The 21,333-nt window shown below is 43.9% G+C and overlaps 1 protein-coding gene across 13 annotated transcripts in view; it reads left to right on the top strand.

Annotated features, from left to right (window-relative positions):
* Positions 15,311–21,333, top strand: part of L3MBTL3 (l(3)mbt-like 3 (Drosophila)) — a 121,183-nt gene continuing 115,160 nt past the window's right edge. For 3 of the 13 annotated variants that reach the window (XM_003121202.6, XM_021088410.1, XM_003121201.6), the window contains exons 1-2: positions 15,318–15,472; positions 19,006–19,079. The gene's annotated coding sequence lies outside the window, so the exon portion shown is untranslated. Of the gene's footprint in view, positions 15,473–15,741; positions 15,764–16,156; positions 16,274–16,319; positions 16,534–16,840; positions 16,861–17,221; positions 17,473–19,005; positions 19,080–21,333 lie in introns of those variants that run through there. The other 10 variants (XM_021088414.1, XM_021088389.1, XM_005659198.3 and 7 more) reach the window with 8 other exon arrangements.

Genomic DNA, 21,333 nt, shown 5'->3' with positions numbered 1-21,333 from the left:
AGTCAATAAGCGGGTATAATATACACATTAATAGCCCAGTGGAAACATGCTTTAGGTGATATTATTAAGTATGAGATTATTTTTCTATATTTTGATGGACATTGATTTATTTTCCTTGGTTTCTAGACTCCTCTAGGTCAACCAAAGAAAGCAGAATCTCAAGATGTGGGGTATCATTATCCTCTTTTAATTCTGAAAAGGCTTCCTGTGTATCAGCTTAGAAGGGTCAAGTGAGGAGGAACTCATGAAAGGCTGCAGCTCCAGGAGTTCCCGTCGTGGCGCAGTGGTTAACAAATCTGACTAGGAACCATGAGGTTGCGGGTTTGATCCCTGGCCTTGCTCAGTGGGTTAAGGATCCGGCGTTTCTGTGAGCTATGGTTTAGGTCACAGACATGGCTCGGATCCCGAGTTGCTGTGGCTGTGGTGTAGGCCGGCGGTTATAGCTCCGATTAGACTCCTAGCCTGGGAACTTCCATGTGCCATGGGAGCAGCCCTAGAAATGGCAAAAAGACAAAAAAAAAAAAAAAAAAAAAGGAAGAAAGGCTGCAGCTCCAGGGAGACTCTTCCCCTGTTCCCTGCCACCTCCTCCCTTGCTATAAGGCAAGATCCAATTCATTTCCTTTGAGAAGACTTCTCTTATCCTTTCATCCCAGTTAGGATTCCCTCTTCTGTGCACTCTTTCACTGGTTTCCCACATATACTCATACTTCTGTGACTGCTCTTATGTCTTCTCATGAACATGGGTTTCTTGGGGTCCACCGTGGGTTTTCTCTTGTTATCTGGCCTGGCAGCTCATGGGTGATGCTTCTCTGTAGATGCTGTCAAATGCCTTAGTACCACTGTAGTGACTTGCCCCTGTTGTCTATAAAGGCATGTGATGCAGAGAACCAGCGTATTCAGAAGAAAAGAGGAAGCTAGACAAACTCTTTAAAAAATGCAGGAACGTTTCTGCAAGTACAAAAAAATGTAGATGAAGGAAATAAAAATCATTTCAAGAATATCATGACTGGGGAGTTCCTATGATGGTGCAGGGGAAATGAATCTGACTAGGAACCAAGAGGTTGGGGGTTTGATCCCTGGCCTTGCTCAGTGGGTTAAGGATCCGGTGTTGCTGTGAGCTATGGTGTAGGTTGGGAGCTACAGCTCTGATTCGACCCCTAGCCTGGGAACCTCCATATGCCACGGGTGCGGCCCTAAAAAAGGACCAAAAAAAAAAAAAAAAAGAATATCATGACTGAACTCAAACACTGCCCATAGCCATAGGTCTAGTTCAAAATCTTTTTTTCCCTTTTTTTAGTTTTATTGAAATATAGTTCATTTACAAGGCTGTGATAATTTCTGCTGTACAACAAAGTGACCCAGTCATACATATACACATATCCATTCTCTCTGATTCTTTTCCCACACAGATTATCACAGAACACTGGTAGGGTTCTCTGCTAGTTCAAATCTTGACATTAACGTTTAGAAGTTTGTCATTTGGGCCAACAACTTACCTTTTGAACCCTTATTTTTCTGTAAATTGGGGATCATAAGAGTAGCTATCTGTGTTAAGGAGAATTATAAGCTGGCCCCCAAGTTCCCCCTCAACTGGTGTGTGCTCTCTGTCCAGTCACCTCTCCTTGACTGTCGGAGGACCTGTGATGGCATTTTACTCTATATTGTTCTGTGACAAGAGAGAAGGGATTTTTCAGATGTAATTAAGGTCTTAAGCATTGGACTTTGAGTTAATCAAGCAGGAGATTATCCTGGGTGGACCTGACTTAATCAGGTAAGCCTTTTAATGGAGGGTCCAGGGCCTCCCTGAAGGGAGCCATGCAAAGTGAGAGAGATTTTGCTGCCAGGATTGAAGAAGCAAACCGTCTTGTCGTGAGAGGCCTATGAATACAGCGGAACCACAGGGGCCTCTAGGAGCTGACAGGCAGCTCCAGCAGAGGACCAGCAAGAAGAAGGGAGCTCCGTCCTATCACCACAAGGAGCAGAATTCCGACAGCTCAGCTTGGAAGAGGTCTCCAGACCTCCGAGGAGCACTTAGCCCTGACTGACACCTTGACTGCAGCCTGTGAGACCCTGAGCCTAGGACCCTGTTGAACTATGCCCAGAGCCCTGACCCAAAGACACTGTGACATCATAAACATGTGTTGTTTTCAGCAGCTACATGTGTGGTCGAATGTTACATAGAAATAAAAAACAAACATACTACCTTATCAGAAAGATTTTTAGGTTACCAACAACTGATTCTGCCTAAAATTAGATTTTTTTTATTTTTATTTTTTTTAAAAAGCAGAGTTCGGAGTTCCTGTTGTGGCTCAGTGGTTAACGAATCCGACTAGGAACCATGAGGTTGCAGGTTCGATCCCTGGCCTTGCTCAGTGGGTTAGGGATCCGGTGTTGTGAGCTGTGGTGTAGGTTGCAGACACGGCTCGGATCCCGCATTGCTGTGGTTCTGGCTTAGGCCAGTGTCTATGGCTCCGATTTGACCCCTAGCCTGGGAACCTCCCCATATGCCACAAGAGCGGACCAAGAAATGGCAAAAAGACTAAATAAATAAATTAATTAATTAAAATAAAAATTTTTTAAAAAAGCAGAGTTTTTGGAATAAAACTTAGTATGCCAAAAAGTTGAAGGAGGGAGTTCCTATTGTGGCTCAGTGACAACAAATCTGACTAGTATCCATGAGGATGTGTGTTGGATCCCTGGCCCTGTGCGTTAAAGGATCCAGCACTGCCATGAGCTGTGGTGTAGGTCACAGATGCGGCTTGGATCCTGTGTTGCTGTGGCTGTGTCATAGGCTGGCAGTTGTAGCTCTGATTCGACCCCTAGCCTGGAACGTCCATAGACTGTGGGTGCCACCCTAAAAAAAGCAAAGCAAAAAAAAAAAAAAAAAAATTGAAGGAAAAGCTAAATGATCATGCCTTGGGATAAGAGACACCAGGGCTACTCTGACGATACCATTCAGGAATTTGGGAAGTGCCCTTTGAAAAGCTGCTCTTGCCACTTGGCCCATGAATTAATAATCAGTACTCCCTATTGGGCCTAATTGGCCTCATCTCCATTACCCACCCATTCCTTGATGTTAGGAAGCTGTGGACTTGACAGGCCACCCACGACCACGTGGAACGAGCCTGCAAGGTCCCTCATGGGAGTGTTGGTGCCATCAATGAAAGACGAGGAAAAGAATCTCAGGTTGTCACGCACACACAAAAAGAAAGGCCCTTTGCTACCTCATAGGGTTGTCAAGAAGACATAAGATAATATAAGGAAAGTGCCCGGCGCAGCTCTTGGCACACAGTAATTACTCGGCAAATTATTAAGCATAATTATTAAGTACCAGGGGGGCTAAGTCTCTTCTAGACAATAAACCCAAGAACTCTGCTCCCGAAGATGAAAACAGAAATCCCATCCTGATGAGGGAAAAATTTTCCAGCACCCAGGAAAATAAGCTTAAGTGTCTGAGGCCACCTGGATGACTTATAATGAAAGGGTTATCAGATGATAGAAGGTGATAGATTCCTAAATGCTCTTGGTGCTGATGATGGCCGTATACTCAAAACCGAATCTGCTGTCAGATGGGCTCCTCCAAACTCCAGTGGGTCACGAAGGGAAACTAAATGTTAGTGGCTAAGCCTTCTCACAAAACTCTTAATGGTTGGCTCCCAGCTCTGACGGTAAATATGCCCAACCGCGCCTAAGCACCTTCATCTATGTGTACGTCATGGCTTTCAATTTGAAATTTTAGAAAACTCATTCAGATATACTGATGATAGCCCTTTTACGGAGGATGATAAATAGAATCCAGAACAGCTGTATCTGGTACTGGGCGATGTCATCGTGTAATAGAGGTGGGCTCTCCTTGGATCTTTGTGTGTCGTGGTCAGTATACCTGTTCTGAGGAAGGCCTGTCTGTGAGGTGATGTCATTTTCAGCCTGAAACATCACTGATGACTGAATTGAACTCCAATTCCATTCTGTTCTACTCAACACGTATTTATTGAGCCCCCATTATGTGCAATGAACTGTATTAAGTGCTATGATAGATTTAAAAAAAATGAATAGATAAGAGAGCTCCTGACCTTAGGGTATGTATTGTCTCAAAAGAGAGACAGACCTTTACAAGGACCAGATACGATATAGAGCAGGATGTGACAAGTGCTAAAATAGATACAGAGACAGAAGAAAGCGTTAAATTTCAAGTGTAATTACCTGGAGTTTTTCACGGCAGAGGAAGAATGTGAGCCCTTCTCAATTATATGCCCCTCGGGATAGGCAGCACTTTATTAAGTATCTGTTTATTTGTTTGTATTCCCAATGCCTAGCATAGTCCATTGTACTTAATATATATATATAACTTAAGATGAGTTAGGGGAAATTTTTAGTTGTGGTAAAATATACGTAATATAAAATTGACCATTTTAACCATTTTTTCTTTTTTTTTTATGGCCCTATCTGTGGCAGATGGAAGTTCCCAGGCTAAGAGTGGAATCGGAGCTGCAGCTGCAGGCCTACACCACAGCCACAGCAACACCAGATTAGAGCCGCATCTACAACCTGCACTGCAGTTTGCAGCAATGCTGGATCCTTAACCTGCTGAGCAAGGCCAGGGATCAAACCCGAGTCCTCATGGACACTATGTTGGGTTACTAACCCACTGAGCCACGACGGGAACTCCTTACTCATTTTAAAATGTACTGTTGGCATTGACTACATCTGCGTTGCTGCCAAAAAAACAAAAAAACAAAAAACAAAAAACCCAAAAAACTATCACTACCATTCATCTCCAGAGCTTTTTTCATCTTACAAAACTGAAACTCTGTACCCATTAAATGATAACTCCCAAATCCCCCACCAAACCCGTAGTCCTTGATTTGGCTTTCAGTCTCTATAAATTTGACTGCTAAAAGTGTAATCCTACAATATTTGTCCTTTTGTGACTAGCTAATTTCACTTAGCATAATGTATTCAAGGTTCACCTGTGTTATAGCATGTGTCAGAATTTCCTTTTTTAAAATAAGGCTAAATAGAAAAGACAAGCTGCAGAATGGGAGAAAATATTTGCAAATGATTCGACTGACAAGGGATTGATCTCCAAAATTTATAAACACCTCCTGAAGCTCAATACAAAAACAAACAAACAAACAAACAAACAAACAAAAAACAAACAACCCCATCAAAAAATGGGCAGAAGAGGAGTTCCCGTTGTGGCGCAGTGGTTAGCGAATCCAACTAGGAACCATGAGGTTGCGGGTTCGGTCCCTGCCCTTGCTCAGTGGGTTAACGATCCGGTGTTGTCGTGAGCTGTGGTGTAGGTTACAGACGCGGCTCGGATCCTGCGTTGCTGTGGCTCTGGCGTAGGCCGGCGGCTACAGTTCCCAACCCCTAGCCTGGGAACCTCCATATGCCACAGAAGCGGCCCAAAGAAATAGCAAAAAAAAAAAAAAAAAGGGCAGAAGATCTGAAAAGACAATTCTCCAAGGAAGACATACAGATGGCCAAAAAACACATGAAAAGATGTTCAACATTCAACATCACTCATTGTTAGAGAAATGAAAATCAAAACCACTAAGAGCCAGAATGGCCTTCATTAAAAAGTCTACAAACAATAAATGCTGGAGAGGGTGTGGAGAAAAGGGAACCCTATTACACTGTTGGTGGGATTGTAAATTGCTGCAACCACAGAGATTCCTCAGAAAACTAAAAATAGAACTACCATTTGATTCAGCAATCCCACTCCTGGGCATCTATCCAGAGAAAACCATGACTCGAAAAGACACATGTACTCCAATGTTCATTGCAGCACTATTTTCGATAGCCAAGACATGGAAACAACCTAAATGTCCATCGACAGAGGAGTGGATCAAGAAGAGGTCGTACATACACACAATGGAATATTACTCAGCCATTAAAAGGAATGAAATACTGGCATTTTTAGCAACATGGATGGACCTAGAAATTATCATGCTCAGAGAAGTCAGCCATACAATGAGACACCAACATTAAAGGCTTTCACTGATATGTGGAATCTGAAAAAAGGGCTGACAGAACTTCTTTACAGAACAGATACTGACTCACAGACTTTGAAAAACTTATGGTTTCCAAAGGAGACAGTTGTGGGGGTAGGGGATGCACTGGGGTTGTGGGATGGAAATCTTATAAAATTGGATTATGATGATCATTGTACAAATATAAATGTAATAAATTCATTGAGAAATAAATAAATAAATAAATAAAATAAGGCTAAATAATATTCCATTATATGTATATGCCACATTTTGTTTATCTGTATATCTGTTGATGGCCACATGCGCTCTTTCCACCTTTTGGCTATTGTGAATATGCAGCTAGAAACAAGGGTGTACAAATATCTCTTTGAATGAGGCAGAAATTTGGATAGGTCAAGTTGGGGCAGAGAGAGGGCCTTTCAAGCCTAGGAAATAACATGAACAAAAGCAGAGACAGGTGACAATGCATTGGGTTTGCTTGGCTTGGCTTACTCATGGGTTTGTGGGGTGTACTGGCTGAAGACCGAAAGGTCAGTTTGTTCCAGTGCTTGAAGGGCACTAAGTACCTACCAAGGAGATACGGTTTTTTTCCTAAAGTTCTGGGGAATCATTTAAGGATTTGGAGCAGGGGAGTAACATTACCAACTCTCTGCTGGAGGAAGATGATTGTCATGACAAGGATGTAGTTAGAAACACAGGGTAATAAGCCTGGCAGGAGATGAAGCTGGGCAGTGGCAGAGGAAATAGTGAAAGGGAAGGAAGGATTAGAGGAGAGATATTATAGAGGAACGATCAATCGGATCTGGTGACCAACTGGATGTGGGTGGCAGCAAAAGGAAGTTGTAGTTAAATCAGTGACTTAGAACATGGAAACACTGTAAATTGAAATGGATAATAATGAAGAAGGAAGAACAGGAAAAAAACAATATTTACCATTCATTAAGCTCTTATGTGTTAGCTACCTTACATACACCTTTAATCTTTTTTTTTTTTTTTTTTTTTTTTGTCATCTTGTTTTTGCCTTTTCTAGGGCTGCTCCCTCAGCATATGGAGGTTCCCAGGCTAGGGGTTGAATCAGAGCTGTTGCTGCCGACCTACACCAGAGCCACAGCAACTCGGGATCCAAGCCATGTCTACAACCTACATCACAGCTCACAGCAACGCCAGATCCTTAATCCACTGAGTGAGGCCAGGGATCGAACCCACAACCTCATGGTTCCTAGTCAGATTTGTTAACTACTGAGCCACGACGGGAACTCCCCGCACCCTTTAATCTTGATAATGGCCAGTGCAGGAGATATTACTGAATATGGGGGGAAACTCAGTTTAGTTAGATTAAGTTACTAATATCTAGGTAAGTAATGGAAGTGGGATTCCAACAGAGGTCTAACCCCAAAGGTTGTTGGTTTTTTTTTTGTTGTTTTGTTTTGTTTTATTTTTGTTTTGTTTATTAGGGCCACACACGTGGCATATGTAGGTTCCCAGGCTAGGGGTCGAATCAGAGCTTCAGCTGCCAGCAACAGCCACAGCCACAGCCACACAGGATCTGACCCACGTCTGTGACCTACACTACAGCTCATAGCAACACTGAACCCTTAACCTGCTGAGCAAGGCCAGGGATTGAACCTGTATCCTCATGGTTACCAGTCAGGTTTGTTTCTGCTGCACCACAATGGGAACTCCAAAGCTTTTTTTGTTTGTTTGTTTGTTTTTGTCTTTTTGCTATTTCTTTGGGCCGCTCCCGCGGCATATGGAGGTTCCCAGGCTAGGGGTCAAATCAGAGCTGTAGCCACTGGCCTACACCAGAGCCACAGCAACGCGGGATCCGAGCCTCGTCTGCAACCTACACCACAGCTCACAGCAACGCCGGATCGTTAACCCACTGAGCAAGGGCAGGGACCGAACCCACAACCTCATGGTTCCTAGTCGGGTTTGTTAACCACTGCGCCACGACGGGAACTCCTGTTTGTTTGTTTTAAACCACCGCATTATGCCATTGTCTTCAGACACATAGAAGATCCACATGGAATGGCTCAAGAAATTTGGACATGTAGGTCTGAAGCTCTATAGAATGCTCATGAACAAAAGTATCATCCAGGAGTTCTTTAGAAAAAGATAAGTCAGTGATTCTGAGAGACAACACGAGCATGAGAGAGTGTAAAAACAGAGGGGATGACCAGAACTTTATTCCAGAAGACTCATTTTTCAGGTGGGAAGAGCAAGAGGGATTTTGTCCAAGGGACGGAAGAACAACCAGAAAAGTGAATTGACAAAGAGGTTACGTGAGAAGACAATTTCAAAGAAGGGATTAGTCAACACTGTCAAATGCTTCAAGAATCATAAATAGGAAGTGGACTGTGGCCACTAGATTTGACATTTTGGGAAGTCACTGGAGACTTTACAAAGAAGAAAGCCTGTTCAGTAATGTCTGTGGACTGAAGAATGAATCGGACATGGGGAAACTGAGAAGTTGAGTGTAAACTGCTTGTTCAAGGGGTTTGGGCAGCAAAAGAAAGGAGAAATTATGGTACAATATGTGAAGGGATGTAGAACTTACAAAAAGTTTTCTTTTTTAGGACTGGGAAGATGTGAGCATATTTTTTTGGCTGTGAAAAAAGCCAGTGGCGAATAACGAACCGTAAACATTGGGAGAATAATGAAAATTTATGGAAGAAGACAGAGAGAGTGTGATCAAGAACACAGTGAGAGTGACAGCCTGGGGAAGAAATTGGGATATTTTCCCCTGGAGATGGAAGAGGGAAAGAGATTTGGAACTGAAGGGAAGAGCTGAAGGAGCTCACCTTGGAATAGAAGACACCTGGCATGGAGTCTGGCCTTGAGATTTGTAAACAGCTGGTTAGGCTTGGAAGAGGAAGTTAGCTAGAGTCAAAGAAACGGATTATCCAGCTTTATCGAGGGCTCCTCTGCGTTAGGATTGTTTTAATCTCCAGTGAAGTCAATCAGCTAGACTGGTAACCAAAACTCAGTATCTCTTTTCAGTCCAATACATTTTCAAACTTTCTTGAATCTCAGTAGGGACACCGGATTGGATTTGGGCATTTTCCAAATCTCCCGGAACTAGATTACTCTTGACTGATTTCATCAACAATATACTGATTTTTACCCTTTCATACTTCACTGTCTACAAATTCTAAGGGCATACATACAGAAACCCCCAGTACACTGACATGAGGCACGAACTGCTTTCTTGAAGAAGTTTTCATAGAAAAAGATTGGGAAATTACTGAGATGTGGTGAAAAGTTTCACTATTGAATTTCAAAATTTTATTCCTTAAAGTCTTCAAATCCATTGAGAAACCTCAGTTTTTTCTATTGATTCTAGTTTCTGAAATAGAACCAAGTGAAAGGCATAGCTAGTATAATTTAAAGTAACAGATTGTCTTCTTCTCGAAGGCTGACATTCCATTCGGCATTCTACACGAACAAAGTAATGTTCCAGATTTTTTTTTCTTTATATACTTACAGTATTTATGTAAGTTACACTTACTGTATTTCTGTGATGAATTTTATTCCCGATATAGGTATTAATGATTGGAACCATGCCTCAGTTACCTCCCTTATGAAAGATAAGATAGGAATGTTATAACAAATATTTAGTTAAAAAACGGAAAAGGGCTTTGAAAATGTAAAAGTGTAATATAAATGCTAAATAAAGATAATATATTCTGAACAGCAGGCTCCTTTGAAATAGGGCCTATGAATTCCATTAGCATTCTCTGTTTACATGCTTTTAGGAACTTTTAGGAGGATCTGTCCATGGGCACACCTATGACCTGAAACCTCTGGGAAGGGAGAAGTAAAAGAGTGGATGTAATAATTCATATAATAATATTTCCTTAAGTCATTCAATAAATATTTATCACACAATTAACTGTGTTCAGGTGCAAATGTAGGTGCTAGGAATAGGGCAGGGAACAACTCAGGCAAATATCCTGACTCACAAGCTAACATTTATTGATCACTAACCACATGCCAAGGTTTAGTTGTACATTCATCCATTAAGCCCTCATCACAACCTCCCGAGCTAGGCACTGTAAATATCCCCATTTTACAGATGTAGGATCTGAGGTAAGAGAGGTTTAGCAACTTGCCCAAGATCACACATTAGCAAGTCGTGGACTTGGGATTTGAGCCTCACTGTCTGGCCTGTGTGTTCCCCTAATGGGAACGAAGTGACTGGGTACTGGGCTGACTGAACTGACTTTTGACTTGGTCCCCTTTAAATCTGTAAGGCTCGAAAAACCAAGTCATACCCATTGCTATGTTTATCTACTCAATTCAAAAAACAACTCAATTTTCCATAAGGGATGGGGAATCAATGTGTGAAACTACTGAAGACAGAGATTCTAGCTATGCGGGTGATCTTCAGGGTAACCCAGAGCAGCCAAGCCTGTCCAAGACTAGAATGACATTTGGGGATAGAAGGTCATGCAGAGCCCAGGGCAGCTCTGACATCTTCATCTGGCTGGCTTAACTTCCGCTCGGCTCTACCTTATGGTTTCTACTTATGCATATTTGCTATGCCTAACAGCTAATGTATCTGCACTGTACCTTTTTCTCTCCGTGAATCATTTAGTTTTGTAATTTTATCTCCAGTATTTCCAGCTCACATGGCCAAGCATGGGAATAGACTGGTCCATTTCGTCACTTCTCTTCATATGGGGAAGCACTCTCTGCTGACTCATTGGCTCCCCCTACTTGATTCAGTCCTTGGATTGAATGCCCACTCCTGAACCAATCAGCTAGGGCCTGGAGACCAGGTCAAGTGGAAAGAACATTCTAGAACCAGGCTCTAAGTGTATCAGGGGCTATTTTCACAGACATGTTCTGAAGTCTGGCTTGTCCCCCTAATACTCTTTAGTTATAACGCTTTTGGACTTAGGCTTTAAGTGAGTGTGTTATGGAAAATTATAAACTACTATCTTTTCCATATAATTTAGAAGTCCATCTATAGTCCCATATTATTCCACTCTTTTGAATATGTCTGTCATATTTCTATCTTATGATAGAAGTTATCTTAGCTATCTTAGATACCGTGGCATCTAAACAAAATTACACATATCACATCTATCCATAAGTTCTTTATATATTAATTTCCTTAAAATGTTGAGAATGTGATATACATTATAATCCTCTCTTTACCTGATGACTAATATATCCTTTTTCTTTCATCCTCAACATTTCAATTACATTTCTCTATCCTAAGCCCTGTGCTAAGAATGTATACAGCTATGACAGAAGAAAGATAACCAGAATTCAAATTTGAGAACTATATGAACATTTTAGTAGTATCTAGAACACTAATAAGAAAATCAAACTCAGCCCTTGTAAATAAATATCAATAATAAGAATCTTGGCCAAATCAATGTCATTTTTATACTTGGAAAAACATGGAACACACAATGGTGTAGACTAAACAATTCAATAACTTGACTCACACTTAAAAGTAAGATAATATGTAGTATTGTTCATTTTAGAAAATTTCTATGGAAAGATTCAATTTCACCTTAAGACTTGTGACCAATAGCACACATTACAACATGGGAAACTGGGGTTAGGAAAGCAGCTTGTGGCTATGAAACAGATCAAAGCTAGCTGGCCATTAGGGAATGGAACCCATGACCTTCATCTCATTAGTATCAGGTTTAAACCAACGGAATGAGCTCTAAACTGATAACATTCTGTTACCTGGCAAATGGATGGATTTTTTTCACTCCTTACTTAAAATTCTTTTCTTGGTTCCATATTATTTGTACTAAAACAGTGTTGCTGTTATGTACACGGAAGGATGGAAAGGGACATGGCTTTCAAAGAGGTCTTAGCAGTCCATTACTACTCTGTTTTTTGTGTGTAACTAGTGAGAGAATTCAAACGCTGAAACATCAAGTGACCCGCCTCCTGGTTCCCAGTGGTGGTGGCAGCACTGCATTACAATGAAAATCTCTTGGACTTCACTCCTGGTCACTTACAATCTGTGCGTGGCCGGCTGGTGGAGGAGGGTGTCCTTGAATTGTTCCAGGATGGAGGAGGATGTCCTAACAGTGCAGAACAAGCTTAGTGTTAGGAAAAGGGAGTGTAGGTTGCTAAATTGAATTCACACAGAGTGGAGGTTACAGGATGGAGTACAGTCAGAGAGGTTTTGAATGACCTTCATCCAGGAGGTGATGAAGCCTCAAAGTGTATCCGAAGAGTGCGTACAGTGATTTGTTTAAAACCTTTTCCATGTAAAATGGCTTTAGCTTCAGAATGTGTAGGAATGGAGTAACCTGAAGTCATGTGGGGTATAAATAAATAAATACAACAAAGGTAAAGGAATGGTTAATACTTTAGTCTGGGATGTCAGGAAAGTTATCGATCTGGTCTAAGGATGGATTAGGTATATACATTTGATAGGGTAGAGCAGGGTGGGATAGAAAGGGGGGAGAGTGGTGGAGAATGATGAGATTAAGGGATGCTGGAAAGAAGGGATTCATCATGAATTATTAACCAGTGACTGAATAGTGAAAGGGGGAAGAAAGACAAAAAGCTTCTATTGGCATATTACCATTTAGGAACAGATGGAGAAAGGTCCTGTAAATACTACCAGTTTATATAAAGAATAATGGAATGTTATCTAAATTCTAATATCATATTCTGCCTTTGTCTCAGAAATGGCACCAGTGGATTCTTGGTAGAAAAATCTTACCCATGAGTGCCTTCAAAATATTTCCCATCTGGAACCACATCTTGGGAACAACTTGTGTTCAATCTTTGAGGTTTTACTGATGACCTCTGTGGCACAAAGGCAATGTATTGTAGAGATCCCCAACTCATCCTTATTTTTTATTTTTTTATTCTTTTGGGCATGCCTATGGCATGTAGAAGTTCCCAGGCCAGGGACTGAACCTGTGTCACAGCAGTGACCCAAGCCACAGCAGTGACAACACTGGATCCTTAATCCCCTAGGCCACCAAGGAACTCCAGCTTATCCTTATTTTGTTAGTGAACCTCGATATGTGAGTAGGTACAAGGCAAACCTTACTCTCCAAACCTCTGGAGCTTTACTCAGGGTTTCTCTGATTGGATCACCTTCCCAGAGAAAAAGGAGACACTGCACACTTGTCCCTCAGGAATCAGCTTAGTTACCACCTTTTCTGGAAAGCCTTCCCTTACTGCAATAGATGCTTCTCAATTGTACTTCCTTTCATACCCCAAGTACAACTTCCACTGCAAGGTGAAGCAAGTTCATTAGGCTGTCTGTTTTGCCCGATTGAATTCTGTGGCCTCATATTTTTTCTTTTTTGGGGTGCACCTGTGGCATATGAAGTTCCCAGGCAAGGAGTTGAATCAGAGCTGCAGCTGCCAGCCTACGCCACAGCCACAGCCACGCCGGATCCATCTGAGCTGCCCTATGTCCAGCTGCTTCTGCAAACTATGCGGCAGCTTACAGCAACACTGGATCCTTAACCCACTGAGCAAGGCCCGGGATTGAACCCACAACCTCATGAATACTAGTAGGGTTCTTAATGCGCTGAACCACGATGGGAACTCCATCTCTTGGCCTAGTTTTGATCATCTGTTTATCCCTAACACCTTGTAGCATGATTAGCACAAGGTAGGCCTTGATTTTAAGTTTACAGACTGTGGAACCAACATCCCCAAAAATATATATGAAATAGAAATATCATCCATAAATTATCTAGAGAGAACACATCTAAAATGGATTTTTAGAAAGAGGAATCTAAAAGTAATGTTATTTTCTTTGGGGGTAAAGTCTTAGTTTTGCACATAGCTCCTGGTAACAATGCCTTTGGCCATTTCACTGCTTATAATTCAAGGGCTAGGGAGGAAAGGAGAGAAGCTAAAATTCAGATCAGTTAATTAAACTGTTTGGGAGCAGCTCGAAAAAGGTTGGATGTGGTAGGTGAAATCAATGAGATTACCTATAGCTCTCACTAACCCAGCCTTCCCACTTTGCACCCTTAAACCACTGGTTGCCCAACAAATGAAGCATACTCTATAAACTCATTTCAGCTTCACAGAGTTCGTTTCTTTGTCTTGAGTACATGTCAAGCCCTATGTCCTGGTTTTTGGTTTGGAGAATTCGGTCACTGTACCAACACACGACATAGTCGGGTGGTCTGCTTCTCTAGGGTAATTTCATGGTCCTAAGGAAAGAATTTAACAGTTTATTTTCTGAAACTGGTTCAAGGAACATTCCTTAAGTGAAAAAATTCAATCAAGAATATTATTACTTACATTTTGAGGAAGGATTTTTTAAAGCAGAATTTCCATCTGTGATATATTTAAATTCTAGACCTCAGGCAGCAATTTCGGAAAAGGGCCTCCTTTACCCTTTATTAGATACAAACTAAATACTCCACTCTGAGTAGTGGGGCCTTACTTTGTCTCCCCACTCCTGTGAAATGTAAGACTTGCTTCCACCATTTCTGAAATTATGAGTGCTACTTTTTTTTTTTCTCGCAAACTCTGTTATGAAGGTAAACATATTTATTACAACTTCAATTTCTTGAATTATTTTCTAAGTACTTGCATCTAGTAGAAAAGGAGCATGGTGAACTGCCCAAAAAAGAAGCCTGCAGTCAATAAGTGGAAAGCTGTCAATACAGAAATACAATACTCTTGCTTGATTAGTTTTGATGCCTTAACAAAGCAGGTTTTGCTGTTTAGGACTGCTCAGCCATCTTGACTGAATACGTTCAGAGGGTAGTCCACGGCCGACCTGCTTATTGTCAAGGGACTTTAACACTGATTTCCAAGTTGACATACGAATCCCAACATATTTCACAACCGAGGCCTAACATGTTTAAGCTGTCAATAAAGACCAACACTTAGGAAACGCAAGGCACGCGCAAGTTTTATATGCACACTTTATAACGCATTCTTCCAGTCCTCAAAGAGGGGGGAGGTTCTATAGCCTAGAAGCTTAAAACTTTATTTCTTATTTTTCATGACCTGTAGCACGCGTTTAGCCTTTTTGGGTTGTGTTTGTATAAGGCTGTGGCCCACTCTTGAATGGCTGAAAGCAGACGTTTAACAGTACATGGTGGATTAGCTGCTCAGAGAAATGCCTTTTTAAAAAAGTAAAGTGAAAAATAGACAAAGAAATCTATAATCTTAGCAGTCTTTCATATTTGTTTTGATTGTTCTTGAACCAGCCCTGAGCCGGTGACAAGGATATTGAAAAGATGCACCTGAAACAGTATCTGCGGGCTGCTGCATTTGCCAACCGGCTTTATTGCTGCTTTCCAGTGGCGAAGGCGCAGCAGCATTAACAGGGAAGCCAGAGCGAGCCTCCCCGGCAGCGGCGGCGGCGGCGGCACAGGCACCAGCGCAGTTTCCCCCTCTCCCCAGCCCTGACTCTACGCGCACATGCGCACTGCGCCCGCAGCCCTGGACCATTTGTCAGGACTACTCGTGAGACGGAGAAAAAAAAAAGAGAAAATTTGGGGGTAAGAAGCGGTTGATCGGATCTAATCTCTAATTAATATGAAGATTTGTCCGTGCAAAAGCCATTCATTTATTTTTCTGGGGGAGGATGAAAGTTAAGAGACCTATAGAGAGAAGGAAGCGCACCCTCGTCTTGTGAAACAGATCAGGGGAGGGGAAAGGACAGAAGGGGTTTCTCCCCCACTTCTCTGCGCCTCTGGGAAAGAGGAGAAAACTTAATCCCGGGGAAAAAAGTGGGCAAGTGACTCGGAAACGGCTGGAGGGGGAGTCTCTGGGCATCTCACTCTTAAGTAGTGAGTGCGAGTGTGAAAGAGGAACAAAAGAGAGAGAAAAGAGAAAGGAAAAAATGGGGGGAGGAGAGACTTGTATTTTTTCCTTTGCGCGCACACGGGGAAGGGTGTGGGGGGCCGTGCGGAAGGGAGCCGGGGCGAGGCGGCCGCGTCGGGCTCTCGCCCGCGCGCAGGCGGCGGGATGCGTGTGGGCCCCCTCCCCCGCGCCCCCCGAGCTTGTCACTTTGGTCGCTTTCATGACACCGGGCGCGGGGTGGGGGAGCGCGGCGGCGCCGGGCTCCGCCGGGGTGCGTGCCCGAGTGGGCGCCGCGGAGCCGCAGCCCGGGCGGCGAGCGCGGCGGCCCAGGCGGGGGGCGCTGCCGGGGGTGGGGGGAGCGCGGGGGCGGCCGGGGCCGCGGATCGGTGCGGCGGGAGGCGCGAGCCCCGCGCGCCGCCCCTGCGGCCCCCTCCGCCCGTGTGGCCTTTGTGCCGGGCGCGCACCGGAGAGCGGGCGAGCGAGCGCGAGAAGTACAAGTACGGGAGACCGAGGCAGTGGGAAAAGAGGCCGGGCCACTTTCTCCCCGCTCTGGCTGCGGAGAATGGACTGGTTGAATGTGCAGGCGCGTCTCCCCGGCGTGTGCTGTGTGTGTGTGTGCGCGGCGGAAAGGCCTCCCCGACTCCCACCGCGCACACGCACACTCACACGCACGCACACACTCACGGACCCGCGGCGGGCTCGGCGGCCGAGAGTTTGCGTTTTCTTCCTCGCCGCCTCCCCCTTCCCGACCGACTGTGTGAGAATTTCATATAGATCAGCTCCAATTTCCGCCATTTTGGGAAAGTTGCACAAAAATAAACCCTCCGGTTTATTTCTGCCCGAGGCAGGAAAGTGCTTCGGGAAGCGAGGCGGCGCGGGCCCGCCGCGGCCGTCCGCGCCGAGGAGGGCGCGGGCCGCGGGCCGGGCCGGGAGCCCGCGCCGTCGCGGCGTTCGCCCCGCGCCGTGCCGCGCAGCGCCGGCCCGGGTGCGGGCGCGGGCGTGTGTCGGGAGGCGGCGGCCGCGGCGGCGGTAGCGGCGGGCGGCGGCGGCGGCGGCGGCAGCCGCGCCGGGGCGGCGGGCGGAGGTGGTGAAGGCGCGGGGCTGCTTTTCCTGCAACTTGTTTACGCCGTCCTTATACTGGGGAGGCAAAGAGGGGTCCGAGGCGGGGCCGCCGCCCGCCTCGCGCCGCGTGCGTGTGCCATTCCGGAATAATGGGTTTTGCACACTAGCGTCCTGGGCCCGGCGGGCCGTCCTCGCGCCGCGGCGGCCGGGCGGGGGGAAGTAGAGGCCGGCGGGGGTGGGGATCGGGAAGCGCAGGAGCCGAGGCATCCGCCGCGCGCCCCGCGAGCTGGTGGGGGGTGGAGAGGGAGGAAAACTTGTGAGCCCTGGGCGCGGGGGAGGGGGGCACGGTGGCACGGGCGGGGGGAGGGCGCAACTTTTGTGCTGGTGGTAAAACTTTAATTACCTTGAAAGAAAAGGGCCCTCCGGTCTCCCCCACCCCTTCTGGTCAAAGCCCGGCCCTAGCGCGACCGTGAGAGAAAGTTTAAAACCGGGCAGTTTCCTCCCCGCCTTCCCCGCGAAGGGGTGGGGGTATCTGTTTGTCCGTCTGCGCTCGGAGAGAGGTGGGGGTAAGGAACCGCCCTTCGGGGTCGCGGAGACCGCGGCTCTTACCCCACCCTTCCACGGGGAGACGAAGGTAAACGTCGCTTCGGTTTCCCTCCTACCTCCCCCCCTCCCCGCTTCCTTTTCCTCCCCCTCCCCGCCGATTTTTTTGAGGGGACCCAAAAAACGGAGTCTCTTTCCTTATGCAACTTCCTCGGGCGCTGTGAGCACGGCCCTTCCCCCTCCCTGCATCCCTCGGCCCGCTCCTTTACCACCTCGGGTCTACCGCCGGAAAAATGCATTAGAGCTCATTCAGAGTGCCTAAGAAACAAAAATAGATTTTTGATTGCTCTAAGTTAAGAGAAACTGAGATGAGAAATAAGAATGGGGCGGGGGGAGAGGCTGGGACGAGTGCGTCGAATTTTAATTTTGGTTTTCCTAGAGCGTTGTTTGGAATAGCTTTATTAGTGTGGGGAGCCCGAGAGCCTCTGTACTGGCGAGCTCGGTCGCGTGGATTTTTGCGCAAGTTTTTAGAAAAACACTGACTCGAGTAGAGCATTTCTCCGGAAAGTTTCAAGTGCAGCAAAATAGCGAACGTACAAAACTGGCCAAGGGGAGACCTCTAGTGGTTGAACGCATCTTTAAGTTCGGAAGGCCGAGAGCAAACTTTGGCCTTTACTTTTAGCTACGTAGTCCGTTCAGACGTGGAAGTAATTAGACGACCTGAGCGAGCCGCCAGATGTTGTATGAAAGGATGCTAATCAGAAATAGGAGGTTTAGTAAATCGCAGAGCAAATGAAATCTGAGGACCCAGACCCTCTAACTTCCATCCCTCATTAACTCTGTGGGAAATACACGTTGCTTTTATTCTAAGATTTGGGATTGGTCACTCTGGATTAGAAACAATAGTTTATTTATCGTTGTTTGTGCATTTGATCAACCTTTAATTAGGAGTCACAGCGGATGATTTCAGTTGAATGTTAATAAAAATACAAAGTGCTGTATGTGTTTAAACTTCGGAAAAGTGAAAAAAGACCTTTGGATGAAATTTGCCTATTACAGGAGTTGATCATTTTATTCCCTAATAAATATACTTTAAGGCTGGTATTTAGTTTCTTAACCATACAGTTATATATAGTCATAAAATAAATGGCCCCTTGTAGTTCTAAGAGTATAATTTTGTTTCACTGGGTTAAGACAGTATTTCTGAATACTTTGTATAATTTGTGATTTAAACACGTGTGTGGACAAAACCTGCTAACATAGTATCTGTTCTTTTGCCAGCCAGTGTGTGTTCTGTACCCTAACTTTAATTTTAAGGATAAAGGCAATGAGAGAAATTAAAGTTGAATTAAATGATCCCTGTAACTTTCATATAGTAGCTTGTCCTATAATCACAGGAACTTCAGTGGGGGAATTTAGGGTAGGGCAGTGAAATAAATGACAAAAATCTATTTAACCTCTTTTAGAACTAGTTTATTTTTTTGTAATATACTGAGTGATAATGTATGAGCTTAGGTAGTGAGTCAGAGATTCAAAATATAAACTTCTTAATTGTGGGCTCAGAGGCTTCTTTTTTTAATGACAATCCTCGAGGTAACTTTTTCTCTCTTTGAATCACTGCTAGACCTCCAGGAGAAGCCTTAAGGGTGGATGACAGTCATAAAGACCATCAGACAATTATTTCTTCATCGCCACTAGGTAAGAGTTGCATGTTGAAACAAATTGCTTGATATACTTGCACATGTTAAAGACTGCACTTGTGGATCAGGAAGGAGAGTGTGGAACAAGATTGGCAGAAAAACATCATTTTGTGAGGGCTGCTTTGAATGCAGAAACTAGGTGCGAGTGAGGCTCAAATAAAAAACATTAGGAAAAGTTAAGAGATTTGTTTTGGATAATCTTTGGATTGGCTTTTTTTTCTCTCTCTCTTTTAACTAATTTCTTTCTTCTTTTTTTTTTTTTTTTTTAGGGCCACACCAGTGGCATGTGGAGGTTCCCAGGTTAGGGGTCTAATTGGTACTGTAGCCACCGGCCTACACCACAGCCACAGCAACGCCCAATCCAAGCTGTGTCTGTGACCTACACCACAACTCACGGCAACACCAGATCCTTAACCCACTGAGCGAGGCCAGGGATCTAACCCGAAACCTGGTTCCTAGTGGGATTCGTTTCTGCTGCACCAGGAGGGGGAACTCCTTAACTAAATTCTTAATTCACACTCCAGTTGCACTAGTTGGACCTGTTGTCTCCTGAAAGTAAATTGTTTTATTCTTTGGAATTGAGAAAGTGGGAAAACTAGAAGCAATTATAAATCAATATGTGTTGTGTAGGTACACAGTGATGTGGAAGATTCTGGAACTTGAAAAAATTTTGTAGGTGAAATTTACAAGGTATTGGGGGGGTATTTAAGTAACTTATTTTCTATGGTACAAATCCAGCATGGACTGACTTGTGCCAAATATCATGTCATACAGGGTTTTAGAGAGTTTCCAGTGTGTTGGCATAAATTTGTCAGCTTTTAAGCATGTCTCCATGGGGAATACAGCTCTTGTGCAGTAAGATCGTTCTGATAATTTTGGAGGGTGCTAGTTTGTCTCCATGATCCCGGGCTTATATTTAGGACAGAGATCATTCTCATGCAAAGGGGAACTCTCTCTGGGTAGACCATCAAAGTACATTTGTGCTACTCTAGCTTTTCTATTTATACCTCTTCTTTCTTTTCTTTCTTTTTTTTTAATCTTTCCCTTTTTCTGCTTCTTTTCATTTTCCTTTTCTGTCTTAAGTATATAAAAAGTTTCTAATATTTGTTTGGCAAAAGCAAAAAGAAAATAAATCAGCAGGACTAAATGGTTCTCATTAGGCCACCGTATAGGATAGGTGTGGTCTAGATGTCAACGCTGAATAAATACCAACATAAAAATGATTGTTAATAGGAATGTATTGTCATTTTCGGCTTGTGGGTCATCTTGAGTAGTGTAACTAGCAAAGTAAATAATCGTGGTCTGTATAGTTGATGCCCGCAGCGACGAGGGGGCAAGAATAGCTGCAAGAAGATCTCGCAGGTAGAAGTTGAGTTCAGATAGAGTCAATTGCGTTTGCTAATATGGTGATGCTCCTGTTTAGGTGTGGAGTGGAAAACAGTGATTATTTTTCCTCATTTGGGAAATCGTTATGATTATAGAGGGAATGCTAGAATAGGAATCCGAAAACAGTTTAACCACTAAATGTATCACCTTGTGTAAGTCCTTTTAACTCTTTCAGCCTAGATTTCCCCACCTGGAAAATGGGAGCAGCAATGCTTACCTTAGTTTCTTTGCTGGAAGGATCTAGTAAAATAGGTTTTGAGAACCGTGAAGAATTATTCACATGTCTGGGAGTCAGTAGTACCATTTTACCTTAGCAGGGTTTTATGAAGAGGGCAGAAGGTAGGTTGTCAGCTGAAATGAGTGATTTAATTCCTTTCTAAAACTATTAGTTTGATTTTTGATGTACGTATTATGTGGACTTGTCACAATACTTCCAGGGGAGATTTTTTTTCTTTAGGAAAAAAGTAGTTTATCTTTTATAGCTTTGGCTTCTAGAGAGAAGGGACCATGTTTTAACATGGTGTTTAATACAAACTGAAATTTATTTATCCCAAACTAGTCATTTATAGGTAGGAGTGGATGAAATAAATACTTAAATATAAAATGATGCCAAACTGTGGGAATGGTAGGGTGATGAAAGTAGAAGCGTTGATGTGAGGGGAATTTGTGTGCTGTAATTAATTTTTCAGTTGCATGAGTCTGCTGGGAAATGAAGATGAGAAAATAGGTAACTGGAGTATTAAGAATTTAAACTATAGGGGCCAGAAAATAGGTCCTGTACAGGACTGTGGATTTGGGGGAAGTCCCTGGAGGGCTTTCCCCCCACCCCCGCTCATATTTTCTAGATCCCTGCTGCTTCATTCTAA

This window comes from Sus scrofa, chromosome 1, assembly GCF_000003025.6.
Source record: "Sus scrofa isolate TJ Tabasco breed Duroc chromosome 1, Sscrofa11.1, whole genome shotgun sequence".
Taxonomy (NCBI): domain Eukaryota; kingdom Metazoa; phylum Chordata; class Mammalia; order Artiodactyla; family Suidae; genus Sus; species Sus scrofa.
The sequence above is the reverse complement of the archived record's forward strand: the minus strand, read 5'-3'. Positions and strand labels throughout refer to the sequence as shown.